This window comes from Ambystoma mexicanum, chromosome 4p (genome assembly GCF_040938575.1).
Source record: "Ambystoma mexicanum isolate Mex_15411 chromosome 4p, UKY_AmexF1_1, whole genome shotgun sequence".
Classification (NCBI taxonomy): domain Eukaryota; kingdom Metazoa; phylum Chordata; class Amphibia; order Caudata; family Ambystomatidae; genus Ambystoma; species Ambystoma mexicanum.
Window position 1 is genome coordinate 430,831,206 of NC_090927.1, and position 17,653 is coordinate 430,848,858.

Consider the following 17,653-nt stretch of genomic DNA (forward strand, 5'->3'; position numbering starts at 1 on the left):
ATAAAAGTTTACCCAACACCCAGTGTCTTCTAGGACTTCTTGGGTTCCTGGGCAGAGCTTGACCCCCAGAAATGCACCAATGTCAGTTTTCTCCAAAGTCTTGAAAAGTTCCAAAGAAACAAACAGTTCACACAAATAAAATCCACTGACCAACGTCTGTTCTTTGGTTGATGAAAGACTTCCTTCTTTACAGTTCCACAAAGAATTAACAGCACCAATAGCAGTTCCTGGACAACTTCCTTACAAGAAAGAATAGATGAAGTTCACAAAAGTATTTTCTCCCACTTTGACAACAACTTCTTCACTTCTAGATTCTGCAGTGTCTTATGTACAAATTGTCAGGATGTTCTTGCTTGAGATTAGCTTCTCTCTTCAATGCAACTGTGAGAACAAGTTCTTTGGCCCCGCAGTCAGCTTCAACAGTACTGACAGCCACAGGCTTGCAACTGCTACTACTACTTTTACTGCCCTTCAATGTGCTGCTATAACGGCAACGTCAAGAACTGGCACTTCTATAAGACATCTTCTACCTCAACAGGTTGGCAAGGCATACCTATTGCTATACCTTAAGAAAGGACATCCTCTTTGCCTGTCCTGCAGCCACCATAGAATCTGCTTTGGGCTTCTAGATTACTTGTTATTCTTCAAAACAGACTTTACCATGCAGATATAAAACAACTTTGGTGAACAAATACCCAGATCCATTCCCCCGCTTTATATGCACCTGAACTTCAGTAGTTAACCCAAAGTGGTTGTGCCACTCTCCAAGATTTGGATGAAGACTCTGGGTAACAATTCATTTGTCAGCTTCAAAACACCAGTGTAGAGTTCTTATTTGTGTGGGATTTTACTTTCATAGAGATCGTTCATTGGGCTTGGGTAATGCTTGTACTTGTTTCGGTTTCTAATACTTCTACAATCTCCTGCTTCAGCCTTTGATGTGATGCATGATGTGTATTGTCAATTGAAACCAAAATTAGGCACATGCGATTGCGTTTTAGTATTGAGCTGCCACTTCAAAGAGAGAGGCATTCCGACCTTCCGGTCAGCCTTCAGCCTCCAAAGTATCAGGAACATTTTGTCTCATGCGTGCAGTCCCTGCAACAACACTTGCAACTGTTCATCTTCAATGAGGCTACCGGCAGCATTGTCCATGTTAACCGGAGCCACACCACATCTTGGCAACAAAGTATTACTGCTCTTGAGTTAAGAAAGGCTTTTCATCGCACATGTGCTTTTCAGGTAAGTGTGTGTTACTTTCCCTTTGGTAAAAAGACTTCCCACTTCTACGATTCATTTCTACTCACTCATAACTCAACACGACTGCAATTAAAAGCTGGTTACAGTTACCGGGAAGGAACTTCTGCTTCTCAGATGTGCAGAGCTTCCTTTTCCGACTCCCAATGATAACGGCTGCAGGCTGCTGCGGCTTCCTGACTTTATTTGCTACTGCTATCCAGTTTCCTTTGGCTTCATTCTGCACACAGGCCTTAAGAACAACTTTAACTACAGCTCTGCATTCACAGCAATGAGACGTACCTGGAAAGACTGCCTGCTGTTTTCTTTTCTCTCCAGTGTTGCCACAGCTATTCAGGGTTTGTGAGCACAGGACTAACTCAGAGTTTGCAATTAAAAGTTACGTCTTAACTCGGGCGTCCCGATTGTGGTCACACTTCCTTGTGATCTGCTGGCTAAGTGCTCTGCTTCTTCTGCAACTTCCAACCTTCCAGCTACTGCGCTGCTTCTTTTTAATCCCAGGTAGCCTTTTACTCCCCTCAGTTGGGCCGATTAGGTTCAGGCCCTTAAGACTAATTGCCTGGCCTTGTTTAGAGTCATTAGGCTTGCCTGCCATACCTGGACTCTTAAGATCTCTTTTTCTTTACAGTCCCTGAGGGATACTAGGACTTGTAGTTTGATTTAGAAAAATACAATTTCTCTTCTTCAATGATGTGAACATGGATTTTCTTCCACAGCTTCTATTAAGAGATGAATTATAAGGTTTGACCCTTTTAGAGACAGAAGAGGCAGAAAAGGTTACATGTTTATAATTCCTGTTGGAATACTTTTGATCTTGAAGAGGATATGGGACCCTAGGTATATACAAGATTGGTTTCTTGGGTTCAACACAAAGTGGAGTGACTCTTTCAGGTTTTACCTTTTTACCCTTATCAAAGGATCGAGATGTACCAACATGGCAATAAGCCAATTTCCCCTTTAAGTTTGAGTTAATAGGATTCCTTGTCAAGGAAAAATACTGTGTCTCACCCTGGGCCATCTCTCCACTTCCCTGGGCCTTGTCTCCACCCAGTTGATCCTCCAGCAGTACACCAGAATTGGGATCAGAAAGTGTCTACGCTCTCATGGCCACCTGGGCGTAGACTATACATTGGGTTTTAGTGAAGTATCCGCAGGATTCTCCACAATTGCCACACATCAGTGTATTGTTGCAGCAGTGAAATCCTGTATACAGTGATGTGTACCGTGAGATCAATGTGAACCGCACTCAAACAAAGACATCATGCAACCACCTTCCTGAATGCAGAGCATGAGATGGAAGTGTACACTGAAGCATTTCCGCTGTACCTATGGATGGCAGAGGAGGACCCTAGCCAATTATACCACAACATTTAACAGCATATAATGCGGAAATGGAAGCACATATGGAATGCAAACAAAGCACTCACCTAATGTGGCTGCATAGGTTTCCATGCCTCCCACAACAACTACCTGCACACTGCTGATGGGTCCACTGGCAACCTCAGCTCCTCCTCCTGTGGTGGTCCACCTCCAGTGTCCTGGGCAGAGGGAAGGTTGCCACAGAGTTTCTCCTTGGTCCATCACATGAGGCCTCCCATCCTCTTGTGGACCTGTCTTGCAATGCACCTCTCCATGCCAAACGCATTGTTGAGGTCTGTGGCCTCTTGCCAATTTCTCATCTGCTGACTCTGAGTGGGGGTACTGCCAGGCTAAGGGTAAAACTCTACATAGTGATCTTGCACTTAATCCAGGGGAACTTGCAACTCCTTATCAGTGAAGTGCTACATCCTTTGTGGCCCCTTCTCTTCACCTGTGCCTCTTCATGGGGTGGTGCCTCTTCCTGCTGTGGAGGCTGGCCCTTCCTGTCCCTAGTGGACCTTGGTGGTGCAGGGGCACCTGAAGGCTCACCACCATCATTCTCCTGTCCTCATCCTCATCCTTGTCCTCGTCCTCTTCCTCTCTGTGGAGCCTTCCCACTCATGGTGCAGTCAATCCACAATGTAACCCCCCAAAAATAGGCTACGTGATTCACAACATAGGAAAAAGGCTCTGTGAAGCACCCCCAGCAAAAAAATAGCATACATGATGCCCAACATAAAAAATAGGCTCTGCGAGGCACCCCAACAAAAAAAGAATAACCAATGCCAAATGTAAAAAATAAGCTATGTAAGGCACCCAGACATAAAAATGCAATATGCTATTCACAGCATAAATAATATGCAATCTGAGGCACCCCCAACAAAAAGATAGGATATGTGATGCCCAACATAAAAAATAGGCTGCGCATGGCACCCCCAACAAAAAAATAGGATAGGTGATGCCCAATTTAAGAAATAGGCTTGCGAGGCAGCCCCCCAAAAATGTGCACCCAGAAATGCATGTTGAGATTTGTAAATTCTCTGTCTCCATACCATTATCACGAACAACAGGAAATATAAGTTTCTCCCCTTAAATGTCTCTTTCACGGCATCGGGCATCGTGGGAGTGCTGCGTGAAGAATGTACATTATGCATGTAAGCCCCTTCCTCTTATCTTCACGCTGATGCCTCTGTGAGTACATGAGCCACATTAGCTTGACCTGCCTCTGCCATTTTCTTCCTCCTCCTGCCCTGTATTGCCGCCAAACCTCACCATCTTTATCTGCCCGGTAGTGTCTGTGTGTCTGCTGAACACCAATACTGCCTTGGAGTGACTGCTGTTCCCCCATTTCCTCTTCACCTGTGGCTCACCTGTAAGTCTCTGTGACCACTTTATCTGCCATCTTGGGATTTCAACCTCTCGGTTACACAACCACAGCTCCGCAGCAAATAATCAGAGCCCAGCTGCACCACTACATCCTTAGGGGCTGGCATGTCTACTACAGAGTCCACTCCATTGACCAGTGCCCCCAGGGTGAGAATGAGGTCTGCCAACTTCACTGCCACCAAAGTTGGCATCCTTGGTGATCGGTTCTGGTGAACTATGATGCTCTCTTCAAGTCACAGATGCAACTTGTGCCATGCAGAGATCAGAAGATCTGTTAAGACATCACTGCTGCCGTCCACGCAGAGGGGGTGACAGTCCGTACCGTGGACCATGTTAGGAAGTGCTGGGACTCCATCAGGCAGTGGTGCCAGGAGAAGGCAAAGGCGACTCTCAAGGCAGGTCCCAATGTGGAAAAGCACCATGCGGGCAGCCATTGGTTGTCACAACTTCACCTCCTGGTTTGGGAGAGGGTCAACCCAGCAGTCCACACCCAGACAAGTGATCTGTAGGCATGGATCAAAGCTGATGGTGCGTACCCACAGGGTGCACTACTATACAGTGTATGTGTTCTGCAGGGGTATGCATGATTTAAGGTAATCCCTTTTGTGCATGACACATGTGTTGCACTAATCACCAGCATGCAGCCTCATGCCAATGTTGGGAATATGTGAGGCAGGCATCTGTGAAGTTGACAAGCATAGATTTGACAGACACAGTTTACAGTGTGCCTGAAATATGAATTTCTGAAAGCAGGTACTCAGACAGTTTCACTTGCCAGATTACCATGTTGGGGCATGGAAGGGAGTAAATGCACACTTCTATGAGTTGCTCATTTGCTAATGATGATTGTGTAATCCACACTCAGCACCTGAGACCGACACCTGTGTATGGATACCTGGTAATCATATGTTTGTGTGTTGAAGTCAAAGGGAAGGCTATGAAGTCTCCCAGCCCACTGTATGAGAGCCCAGCCATGAAGTGTGATTATGCCATGTGTTGGGGCTGGGAGCAAGAGCACTGCTGCCTGTATCCCTGCAATGAGTTCCTGGACGTGTTGCATTTATTCAGTTCAAAATGTCAGGGGTTCATGTTGCTACATGTTGTCGGATGTACAAGTGCCCAAGCAGGTCTCGTGCAACCTCTCCACCCACTTGCATGGCCATGCTGTGCAGAATCAAATGTGACTGCCTCAAGGGGTCCTACAAGGAACAGGATAACTTTACGGCTATGGTGTACACAGCAGTGCACTGTGCTTGCCTGGGGAGGTCCATCGGAACAGCTATATTTCCAAGCATTTAGCGGTTGCCCTCTCTACCGAGGCTCCACTGCCAACCCCCTAACACTGTGTACTGCCTCCTGGGGCGATGCTGAGGCGTGACGGTCTTCCATAGGAGGGGCATGGGCCACTTGTACCCATTGTGATGCTTTGAACTGCCAGTTGTCTGCTCTCCATGCCTGGCCATCTTACAGTTGACCTTAGGAATGCATGGTAGGTCCAGATGGCTGGCCGGCTCTGGAAGTCCAGATGTGCTCCAATCTGAAATGTACTCCTGTTGTATCTATGAGGAGGCATGACACTTTTGGCCAGACCTCCTCCTCCTCAGTGCTCCACTTGGTCCTCACTGCCACACCCAGGATCTTTACATCACCAAGACAGCCTATGGATGTGCCCCAAACAAAGTGCTTTGCCTGCTCGGTGCGCTTTTCTGAGAGGCCAAGTTCTTTTCTAAGCCAGCAGGGTGCCTGGCTGACAAGTGTACCTCAGATGATTTGTAGCTCAATGTCAGGGCAGCCTGTCCATCTGCTTCCCTGCAGTCCACTGCATCTTTTGGTGCACTTGGTCCATGTACAGTTGGACTCCTAAACCAGCCTCGGCTGTCGTTACAGTCAGTGACCTTCCACACACATTGGGACGGTGTTGATTAGAGAGCATGCCCCCTTGGGAACTGCCCCATTACATAGGTGGCTCTCCATCCTGAGCAGTGCAAAGGCCGAGCAGCCCAGTTGTTCCCCAGTAGTCATGTCAGATTCGAAGGGGGTGGGCTGGCCACAGGGCCGTGCCACTGCACAGTGGGTGTGAGCCCACTTGAGCCATGTCATTGCACTTCTCCACCAAGCTCATTTCTTTCACAGCAGTCCGGGTCGATGATCGTTCTTCAGGGCGCCACCACACACTGCCCCATTCCGGTGAAGGAGGCATATGTGTAGCAGCCGCCCTTCTCATACAAATTGTTCATAGGTCTAGCCTCTCCCACCAAACCCTCAAGCTGTGCCATTGGCACCCACGTGAACGACCGGGCCCCCCAACCTGCAGCATTGGGGCATGCACTGACACTCAGGACCCACAGATAGGCCTTAGAGTACGACGGCCATCCTACGGACAGCCACCTGTGCTTCTATTACCTGCCTCCTAACTTATATCAGATCTGGCTAACCGCTAGTTTTGGGCAGATTACTGAGTGGATAAAAGTTAAATGTGCAGGAGTCCCCAAGTAATAGCATTTGAGTTGGGAAGTGCCTTATGCAGAATTCCCATCTGGCAGGGAATGTGGGCTACAATGGCCGACTCCCCAGCATTGCTCAGGGGCAGGAGTCATACTGATCAGGCTCAACCCACAGACAGTGTTATTCCACTAGCAGACCCCAGCACAGTGTTGGCGGCTTAAGGTCCCAGGATGGTGGCATTTAGGCTGGCACAACCTCCTGGCAGCACAGTCATCTGTTCCTTCGGTCAGGCTCAACTGGCCATGTGGCCAGGCCCACCAGATTGTCTGAGTCCCAGCTAGCCCAGCTGTGTCCTACATTTGTCTGCAGCCAGGTTCCAGGACCACATTCTAGTCTGTCGTAATTCTCTCCCTGTGGGACAGACATGTGGCATGGGATCCGGAGGGGATCCTCCGTGCTTGAACCAGAGCCCCAGGTGTGTATCAACAGGCTTGGCTGCAGTGGGAGAGGCTAAGCAAGGGCAGCAGTTGAAGGCTGAGGCAGGACACAGGCACAAGTGGGAGTTCCAGGGAATAGCTAGGGACCCCACCTGGCAGCTGGGATCCCCAGGCCTCTCAGTTGGACAATGCTCTAGGGGACCAAAGGCATAGCCCCGAATGGCCAGGGTGCAGCCCCACACTTGGCTGTCACTGTCTAGGCCATAGCTGTCAAGGTTCCCTTCTCATGCATGTCTTTGCATGGCAGTCCTGTTTGTATTCCTTCCCACACTGCATGTCTATGCAAGCAGATGTGGTGATTTTGAGACCCATGCTATGGTGATACTGATACAGGTGGCTAGGTGCACTTCCCAGGGCCCTGCATGCAGGTTACACTTGGTTCAATGCAGCATTGAAATTGTGATGTGGAATGATTTGTTACCATGTGTATGTGGCCAGGCGTCAATGTGCAGGGTTGACATGTGTGTGTATCATAATGATGACTTTCCCTGCACGTATGACTGTATTCATACTGATTGCATGGGCATGTGTGTGTGGCAGTTACTGGTTGACTCATGCCGACTTCATGCTACTGTTACTATTATGTATGCCACACATGCATTGTCACTGTTGACAATGTTGCTGCAGCTGGTGAAGGTAGAGGAAGCAGTGCTGTGGAGCATAAAACCAGGGACAAGGCCTCCATATGAAAGGTGCAGACCTCAGCCGCACCAAGTGGACACCAGTTATTTGGAGGGTGATGTGGCTGTGGGGACCGTCTATTCCATCGGACGAGGCTGCTGAGGATAAGTCCCAGGAGGTGATTGTTGTGGAGGACACCTTGGCAGAGGTGGGACAGGGTGTTACCATCAACACGTAGGGGACAAAAGGATGGAGGCCTCTCTGGAGTCATCTGGGTTGATGGAGGTGGAATTGGAGGAGGAGGCCCTAGCATCCCTGTGCACAGGCACAGATGGGAGCATTGAGGTGGGTGGGCATGCTTCACCCCTGGCCTAGAGACATGAGGATGTGCACTCCACCATGGAGGGGTCAGAACGACCGTCTGTTCCTGGGACATTTGATGCAGCATTGAACACCTGCTGTGATGCTTTCTCCGAGAATTATGCCCCACTTATTGCTGATGTGGCCATCTGAGATGTAGTGCAGCCCTTGCTTGCGGGTGTTGCCAGGTGACTGGAAACATTTTGTGATTACATACATGCATCTCGCAAGGAGGTGTACAGCATCACAAGCAACTGCACTGCTCTCAGGTGGTTTCTCTGGGGTGGCCAATACAATCGCCCCCTCCTCCACTTCCTCAGCTGTGCCCCAGTCCTCCTTCAGTCAGGTTTCCATGCCATCTACCACCACAGCTCCTTGTGCCCCGGTCCCAACCTCACCCAGTCTGGTTGTGCCTTTGTCAAGGTGGAAGTCCCTACAATGGCATATGAGGTGGTTGTTGATCCTGCCCAGGGGCCCACACATGAATAGCTAGTGGAAGGACAGCAGGCACTTCAGGGCAGTGCAGGTGCCATACCCCACCCAAAACTATCATCCAGTTGGAGGGAGTCCATTCAGAGGGCTCACACTACCAAGCAGCGGCAGATGGTGGCGATGAGGAGGCGTATACTGCAGGGCATTGCCACCTGGAGAAGACAAACTGGAACATCATTGGCACATATGAGGCAGACGGCACACCAACCCCTATGGGTTGTGATGTTGGCCCAGGTTGGTTACGCGAGGTGTCCGGCGTTTGAGAGGCAGCGGGCAAGAGATGCAATTATTAGGGGGGCAGGGCCGGGGTGGAGTAGAGAGTGGCGAGGGGGCGGGCTGACATCCTGGGGGAGTCTTGTAGGGCAGCAGAGGAGGCAGAGTTTCAGTTGATGGACAGCCTACAAGCCCACCAGGCAACAACGGAGGGGTGCCTACAGGATGAGGTGGTTTAGAATGAATGGACCGTGGTCAAAGTCCTAGCCAACATCCACACGGTCTACCATGCTGCCGTTATAAATAATTGCATAGTATTAGATTTCATTTTGGAATTATTTTGACTTTTCTCAACTGCTATTTTTACCATTCGGCTTACGTATGTGAACACATTTTCATGATGTTCATAACACACTGCTTGCATTCTCTTTGTCCATGCGCACATTTACTTTTCCCAAGTTCTCCAAGTGTATATGTACTAGGGTTGTCATGTTGGTTAAGGCCTCACTCTGTGTGTCATGTTGTTACTGTGATGTTTGCTAGGGTACAAATGCGCATGCGCCAAGTGTATGATGGATGCTGCATCCATGCTCAATGAGCATGGGTGGTCTATTGTAGATGTCGGGAGGTGACATGTCATGGAATTCACACAATTGAGAGTTTTGTCATGCACTTCTGTTTGTTGCCTACTGCCATGCTTTGCGGTACATGCATGTTGTTTAGAGTGCAGAGAGTGACAGAGCAGACACAGCACTGGTGTTTCGCGGTATATTGTATGTGGGATTCTTTTTGGAGGAGCACCTCTTAAACAGCACTACATTGGAGGCAGTGCAGAGAGTGTTGTGACAGAAGCAGTTGGAGGCAAGGAGGTGTGCCTGCCGTCTGTTGCATTTTGGCTAGCTTATCTATGGTCCTGCGATCCTCTCTGCTGGTGAGTGAATCCTCTTACTGTTCGATTATTTGAATCGCCCCTTTGTTGACCTCAGTTGCCGAGTTTCACCCGTTTTAGTGCTTGAATGGATTTTGATCTCAGCACTTGGCTGTGCTGTGCTGATTCGGCATACCTGAGTTGTCAAGACTCTGCTTTGCAGTTTGCATTATATGGTCTCTGGCACAAGCATGAAGCATTTTTCAAGCTGGTAAGGATATACAAATGCATTTAGCATTTTTTGGATAAGCGCATTGTCCTGTGGCTTTGGCAGAATATTGGCTGGAGATCTGCTGAGTTGTAACATTAAGTATTACTGTATTGAAGGCTCTTATTGTTTTCCTGTGATGTTGCTTCTTTGTGAAAAAGTGAAATATGCCAGTGAGATCCAGAAATTACCAACTGCGAAGATCTGCGAGGAGCAGGCAAGTGAAATCTGCCAAAAAAACTACTAATAAATTGCCTTCGGGAGCTAATGTTAAGTCTTCTGTGGTGGCTATCCAACGTGATGAAACTATGGTAAAAAAACAAAGACAGGGAACATTACGTCTTTCTTTCAGCCTGAGGCCAATGATCTGGAAAGCAATGCTTGCAACCCTGTTCTAATTAACATGAAGACTTCATCACCTCGCCCAGTCACCACACAGGATTCATCATTATTTCCCATCATAGACAATGATAATTCCTTAAAATGTATTCTATTCACTACAGTTTTACTGCTTAGGTCATCAGGATGTAAATGTTCCAATGTGTGCCTCTGTTGAATGCAATAATATAATTGGGTTTTATGTGTCAAAGCTGCCTGAACTTGTTAGAACTGCTGCAAATGCGTGTGCACTTGAAATAGAGGAGGATTCAAGTGACTGTCCGTTCTCCTCATTAGCTGAAGACACGGTATTGACAGCAACTGTTAAAGTCGTGTTTTTGTTATCCTCCATCATGGCACATGAACAAAAGGAGCTGGTTTTTGAGTCACCTGAATTGTAGATATCACACTGGCTAACAGTGGTATTGCCATTCAGGTAATGAGTGAAAGTATGGTATCCACGCATAATGAAGCTCAGATAGCAGAGCGAGTAGAGCAGCCTGCCGACGCAGGTTCGAATCCCGGCAGGGCCGAACTCAGACCTTCATCCTTCTGAGGTTGATAAATGAGCACTGCACACTGTGGGTAATAATAAGTAGAACTCAGATGCCTGAGGGTTCGATCAGTGGAAGTACTGCCAGGTAGTGAGAGGTCGTAGGTTAATATGGTATCAGAAATTCACTCCCCTGTGGTGGTGACTTCTGAAATGGTAAATGTAATGTTTCAGAAGATTCGATCTGTCAGCAATAGGAATATGAAAAAAGATCCAAAAGAAGGAGAAGGAAAAATATTTGTAAAATAGTAAATAGCTCACCAAATCAATGTGAGACTAATAATACGGTAGAGTCTAGAGCGAATGCTGGGTCTTTAGCAGCCACAACACTTTATGTGTGCAATCAGAGGATGGTTTTAATTTGATACCTTTAGTAAAAGGCTCTAGTTGGCCTAAGGATCAACTTAACAGTGGTCTGCTTGATAAGTCCTTCGCAAACCTTCACAAAGCAGAGTGTTGTGGAGTGCTGTGGCTGTGCAGAAGAACCCAGCTTTAAATTTGTCTTCATCTTCTGAAAGCTCTTTGAATTGTGTGATGGAGTCTCTTGAGAGGGAGGTTTTGGATGGTGATACATTTACCAGTACATTGGATCCAGAATCTGCTGATAGTAATATGTATGGAATGAGCAGCTTACACATACATAATGCCAGCACTGTGAAATTGTTGCCACGGACAAAAGTCTGTATTTGAATAGGCGGATAAGTTTGCAACTATTGTATCGCACAACTTACCTCTATTTCTAGTAAAGATATTAGTTCAGTTGAGCTGCCTTCTAATTTTGGTTCGATTAATTGGCGCATGTGATTGTTGAACATATGTTACCTTTGAAGTCAGCCTTTTTAAAAATGGGCTTTGATTTGTCCTTGGACGTGGTAACTGCATCAGAATTGGAAGCAGATCCTGCCTGGACTCTGGAAAGGTTGAATAATTTGAACATCACTAAAAACTGTGTTGGCCAGACCATTCAACCGTTATCATCTAACGCAGACAGCATAGCTTTACAGGAGACATGATTAACCCAGCCAGCAAGTATTGATGGATTCACCATATTTCAGAGAATTGCTTCTCATGAACAAATGGGCAGGCTCTTTGGTGGGATTATAATGGGAATCAGATCTAATATGGTGCTCACTGAATACTTGCCCAATGTGGTCAAGCTTAATGCTATGGCTGCAGTTGTTACTATACCTCTAGCGAAAAATCTGTTTACATTTTTTATTGCAAATGTAGAGGTTCCCCTGGGTTAGGTGGTGTATATTCTAGGTCTATAATGACTTGTATTGACACCATTTTAACAGCTTGGTCATATGACATCCCAGGGCTGCAATATGGTGTAAATGGGGATTTTAATACAGTGTGTTACGCCATGGAAGATTTTAGTGTAAGTACGTCTCTAAATGATTTTCAGGCTGAGGTCTGTTGGTCTTCCTTTTTTGACATATATTGACTTGAGTTTTTGAGCCCGCAAGGGATTAATTTTGTGCAGGATGAGAAAAATGTTTTTACTTCGCATAATGGTATGTATAACTTAAGAATTGATTATATATGTGTAACTTCCTCCTTAACGGTTATCTTTCTGTGGTATAAGACAGTAGTCAATTATGTTAGCGATAATGTGGCACTAAAATGGTACTTAAATCATTGTATTGATATAAAGCAACAAAGATTTTTTGGGATGATTGACAGTAATATGAAAGGACGTAGATTACAATGAACAGTAAGAAATATTGATGGTTTTACTAAATGAATACATAATGTAATACCCATTAATTATAACAAATGTGTAGAAGGTAAGGTGGGATATGATTGGGAAATGGATGATGCTTTAGCTTTATTTAAAAATAAATTTTCATACATATTAAGATTTGCCAAAGAAAATGATCTGTTTATCCTAAAGTTAATTCTGTGATGTTTTTTGATGCTGCGATTGCTGCCAGAAAAAGGGTATATAGGGCAAATATAAGATATGTTAGAAAATTGATTCCTGAACTTAAGTTGAAGCAGCAATTGTTTCGCAAGCTGGTCATGGGCATACACAGCGCTGTGGCGAGTTACTGTGGCTGTTTCTTGATAAACTGAAGCACTGCCATTGTCATTTGCTCTTACATTACAATAGTCCTATTTCATCTAACTAGTTGAGACATGGGTTTCCTTGCAAGGGAATCTCTAACACTAGCACAGCTGAATTTACATAGGGTTGCACTCATAAATAAGTTAAAACACACTAAAATGAACATCTCAGCAGGTATCGTGCATCCTATTGAAGATAAAATTGCCCCTGTTCGTATTGATACATACAGGGCACCCACAATTGATAATGCAATGGAAGTGGAAACCGAGTCTCAGGTGGCTATTACCATCTCAGAACCACTGCCGTCTATGATAACGAAAGATGATAACAGAGTGGCCAATAGCGACGTCACGGTCGCACAACATACTTGGAAGAATGACCATATTACCTTTCAAAATACTGGCAACATAATCATGCAGGAGCCAACCGAATCCCACCAACAGTCACAGAACAACTGTGACACTGGAAAATCCGTATTCTCGACAGATATAGGGAAAACACTAAAAGCAGCCCTTTTTAACACAAGGTCTTTAAACAACCACGCTTGTGACATACACAATCTGGTGAAAAACAACAAACGTGATATACTGTTTCTCACAGAAACTTGGATCAGAGACACTAGTGGCCCAGCGATAAATATGTCAGTTCTGCCCAGTTACGTTATTTTCGGTAGAAACAGAGAACATGGAACTGGGGCAGGGGTGGCAATGATCACAAAGAAAGAATTGGGACTGTTCATGTAACCTATCTCTTGCCAGGGCTGTGAAATACTCCTAGTCAAAATGGTTCCAAGTCCCAAAATGTGTATACATTTTGCTGTACTCTACCGACAACCAGTAGTAATGTCTGAATTCAATGATGAAATTGCTCAGATCCTAACCACCTTAGAGAGCCGAGTTGACTTAGCTTGTTCTTGGGAGATATAACTCGATGGAAAAGCAACAAATCAGACAAAGGAGCCCTCGATTTAGAGAAAAGTATATGCATTCACTTTCAAGTAAGGAATAACGAACACACAACAGACAAAAACCATTTGTTAGATTGTGTGACAACCAGAAAGTTAAATATTAACATTATCCAGACCAGGCAGTGTATTTGGTGCAATCACTACATGGTCGAGTTTCAGATCCTGCCATCAGAAGGATTCTCCAAACCTTATAACCCTCCTAAAACAGTTACTAGCCGTAACTTTAAAAGACTTGGCCCAGGGAAATAGCATCTTGTATTAACGCCATCATGGCAAAAACAAAAAGAACACGATTTGGCAGAACATCTAGTTGCCTCTTTTGAAGAAAACTTCACATTGATGCTGTAGAAAATAGCTCCTTGCCAAACAAGACTAGTCTGAGACAACTCAGACCACCAACAATGGTTCACTCGTGACCTTAGTATTCTAAAAAAGTAAAAGCGTAGACTAGAGTCCCATTGGTTAAAACTCTGGACGGATGAAAATAGAAAGGCATGGAAAGAGGTGGACAAAACATATAAAAATGAAAATCGTTAAAACTAAAAAGGATTACTTCAACCAAGAAATAAATCAAGCAGCTAACAGCTCTCGGAAACTCTTTGAGACTCTAAGCACTTCAAGTCCTCTTTCTGCCCACCAACCAAGATTCCGTAGCAGTACAGACAGCATTTGAAGGTAACACCACAAACATAAGGGTTTAAATAAAGGATGCACTGAAAAATGCAACTAAAACCAATTACCTTAAGCACACTGGTTGCAAGTTATAACAGAAACACTCCTTCTCTGTTACAGCAATAACAACGGCTGACATTGAGAAAATTATTACATCCACGCAGGCTACTGCGTTTTTAGAGAATATCATTCATCCCAGACTCACACTAGAACATAAAGAAAGCTATTTTCATTCCCGTTTTTAAGAAGGGTGCCAGAGTCGTCCCTAAAACCTACTGTTTGCTTGCAATAATGGACACTATCTCTAAGATATTCTATAGCTGCATGCTCCAAAAATTAAATGAATGGTCTGCTGATGCTGGACTTTTATCTTGTAAGCAAACAGGATTAAGGAAAGGTCTTGGGAAACTTCCTAATATATGGACACTGATGTATCTGATTAGGACCACATTGGGGTTGAAAGGTACAAGGTTATATATCTGTTATGTAGATTATACCACTGCCTTTGGCTCTGTTTCTCGTTTCCGGCTATGGAAAAATCTTGAAGCCTGGGCCTGTGATAAGTCATTGCTAAATTTCATAAAATAACTTTACCAATATACAATGGTTGCCATCAGACTTGATCAGGAGGGTCGAATGTCGGCTAATATTACCACTTATCACACTATACAGCATGGATGCATGTTGTCACCATTGCTTTATAATTTATACAGCCCCTTCTCCCGGCACTTACCTTGCACTTGCCACCAGCTGGCCCTATTATTTATCTTGTATTCTACTAACCATGTACTGCACTTCCCCTCTCCCCTTCCCCTTGCACTTTTCCCAGTCCCCCTACCCTTGCACTTGCGCGATCTGAATGACACCTGGCCTAGTAGGATCGTTGTCTGTTCTCTCATTGTTTCCGCCCCCGCCTCGTCGCGCCTTGAAACACTTGTGTATAGGTGCGTTACAAATGCCATATCATATCATATATCATATCATATCAAATGTGAGGGATATGGTTGAAAGATTAGCATCTTGTAATAATGTTCCTCCTTGCATTGGTGCTTACACGCTCTCTTGGCTTTCTTACGCCGACAACACTATCATTTTGGATAGGACTGTCATTGGCCTACATCGTAGCATTGATGTATTGGTAGATTATTCCAGGATCAATGGGTCTAATTCTAAGAAAACTAAAATCATGATTATTGATGGTAGGAAAAAATGTGAAGATAAATATTTATGGAAAATTGACAACTTATCGGTGGAAGTTGTAGATGAAGATGTCTATTGGGTGTCCTTATAAGTTCTCGACTGACATCTAAAGCATTATCAAGTTTTATAGTACCTGAAATTCTTAAGAAAATATGATTAATTAAGTCTTTTAATACCTCAAGATGTGGGTATTTTATCGAGGGTCTCATAAAGCTAGTATTGTGCCGAGCATGCTATATGGGTTCAATGCATTTTATGAAAATGAAATGAAATGGTTACATCAGTTAGAAGATAACATTTGAGAACCACTTTGTGGTTACCCAATTGTGTACTCATAGAAGAAATATGCTGTGAACTCTAACTCATTCTTTATCATCTCAGTGGAGGATTGCTTGTAGCTCTTTGTTCCTGAAAATGCTGGCTGATGAAAAGAGCTCATCATCTTTGTTTTATTATTTTGTACCAATGTTACAAAGAACAGTGAAACCACTGAGCGTACTAGAGAGTTTTATGGAGGAAGATAATCATTTTCATAATATGATAAAATGATTTATTTTAAAATTGATTTATCTTTTAATCTGGGATTGTGCAATGAAGTAATGAAAAATAAAGCAATGCTTTGGGATATAAGTGCAACGGGTATATGCTAATTATATATATGGCGGAGTCTGCTGCAGAGTCTTTTTGTCTGTGTGAGAGAAGTTTCTACTGTTTGCCTGCTGCTGACTTCAACTTTTTTTGGGCTGTCCCAGTCCAATTTCTATTGCTACCTTTTACCAGCTTAAAATCCCCAGAACACCGCGGAGCGGACGCGGAGTCTGCTGCAGAGTCTTTTGGTCTGCGTGAGAGAAGGTTCTACTGTTGGCCTGCTGCTGACTTCAACTTTTTTTGGGCTGTCCCAGTCCACTTTCTATTGCTACCTTTTACCAGCTTAAAATACCCAGAACACCGCGGAGCGGCCGCGGAGTCTGCTGCAGAGTCTTTTTCTCTGCGTGAGAGAAGGATCTACTGTTTGCCTGCTGCTGACTTCAACTTTTTTTGGTCTGTCCCAGTCCACTTTCTATTGCTACCTTTTATCAGCTTAAAATACCCAGAACACCGCGGAACGGCCACAGAGTCTGCTGCAGAGTCTTTTTGTCTGCGTGAGAGAAGGTTCTACTGTTTGCCTGCTGCTGACTTCAACTTTTTTTGGGCTGTCCCAGTCCACTTTCTATTGCTACCTTTTACCAGCTTAAAATACCCAGAACACCGCGGAGCGGCCGCGGAGTCTGCTGCAGAGTCTTTTTGTCTGCGTGAGAGAAGGTTCTACTGTTTGCCTGCTGCTGACTTCAACTTTTTTTGGGCTGTCCCAGTCCACTTTCTATTGCTACCTTTTACCAGCTTAAAATACCCAGAACACCGCGGAGCGGCCGCGGAGTCTGCTGCAGAGTCTTTTTGTCTGTGTGAGAGAAGATTCTACTGTTTGCCTGCTGCTGACCTCAACTATTTTTGGGCTGTCCCAGTCCACATTCTATTGCTACCTTTTACCAGCTTAAAATACCTAGAACACCGCGGAGCGGCCGCGGAGTCTGCTGCAGAGTCTTTTGGTCTGTGTGAGAGAAGGTTCTACTGTTTGCCTGCTGCTGACTTCAACTTTTTTTGGGCTGTCCCAGTCCACTTTCTATTGCTACCTTTTACCAGCTTAAAATACCTAGAACACCTCAGAGCGGTCGCGGAGTCTGCTGCAGAGTCTTTTGGTCTGCGTGAGAGAAGGTTCTACTGTTTGCCTGCTGCTGACTTCAACTTTTTTTGGGCTGTCCCAGTCCACTTTCTATTGCTACCTTTTACCAGCTTAAAATACCCAGAACACCGCGGAGCGGCCGCAGAGTCTTCTGCAGAGTCTTTTTGTCTGCGTGGGAGAAGGTTCTACTGTTTGCCTGCTGCTGACTTCAACTATTTTTCGACTGTCCCACTCCACTTTCTATTGCTACCTTTTACCAGCTTAAAATACCCAGAACACTGCGGAGCAGCCACGGAGTCTGCTGCAGAGTCATTTTGTCTTCTTGA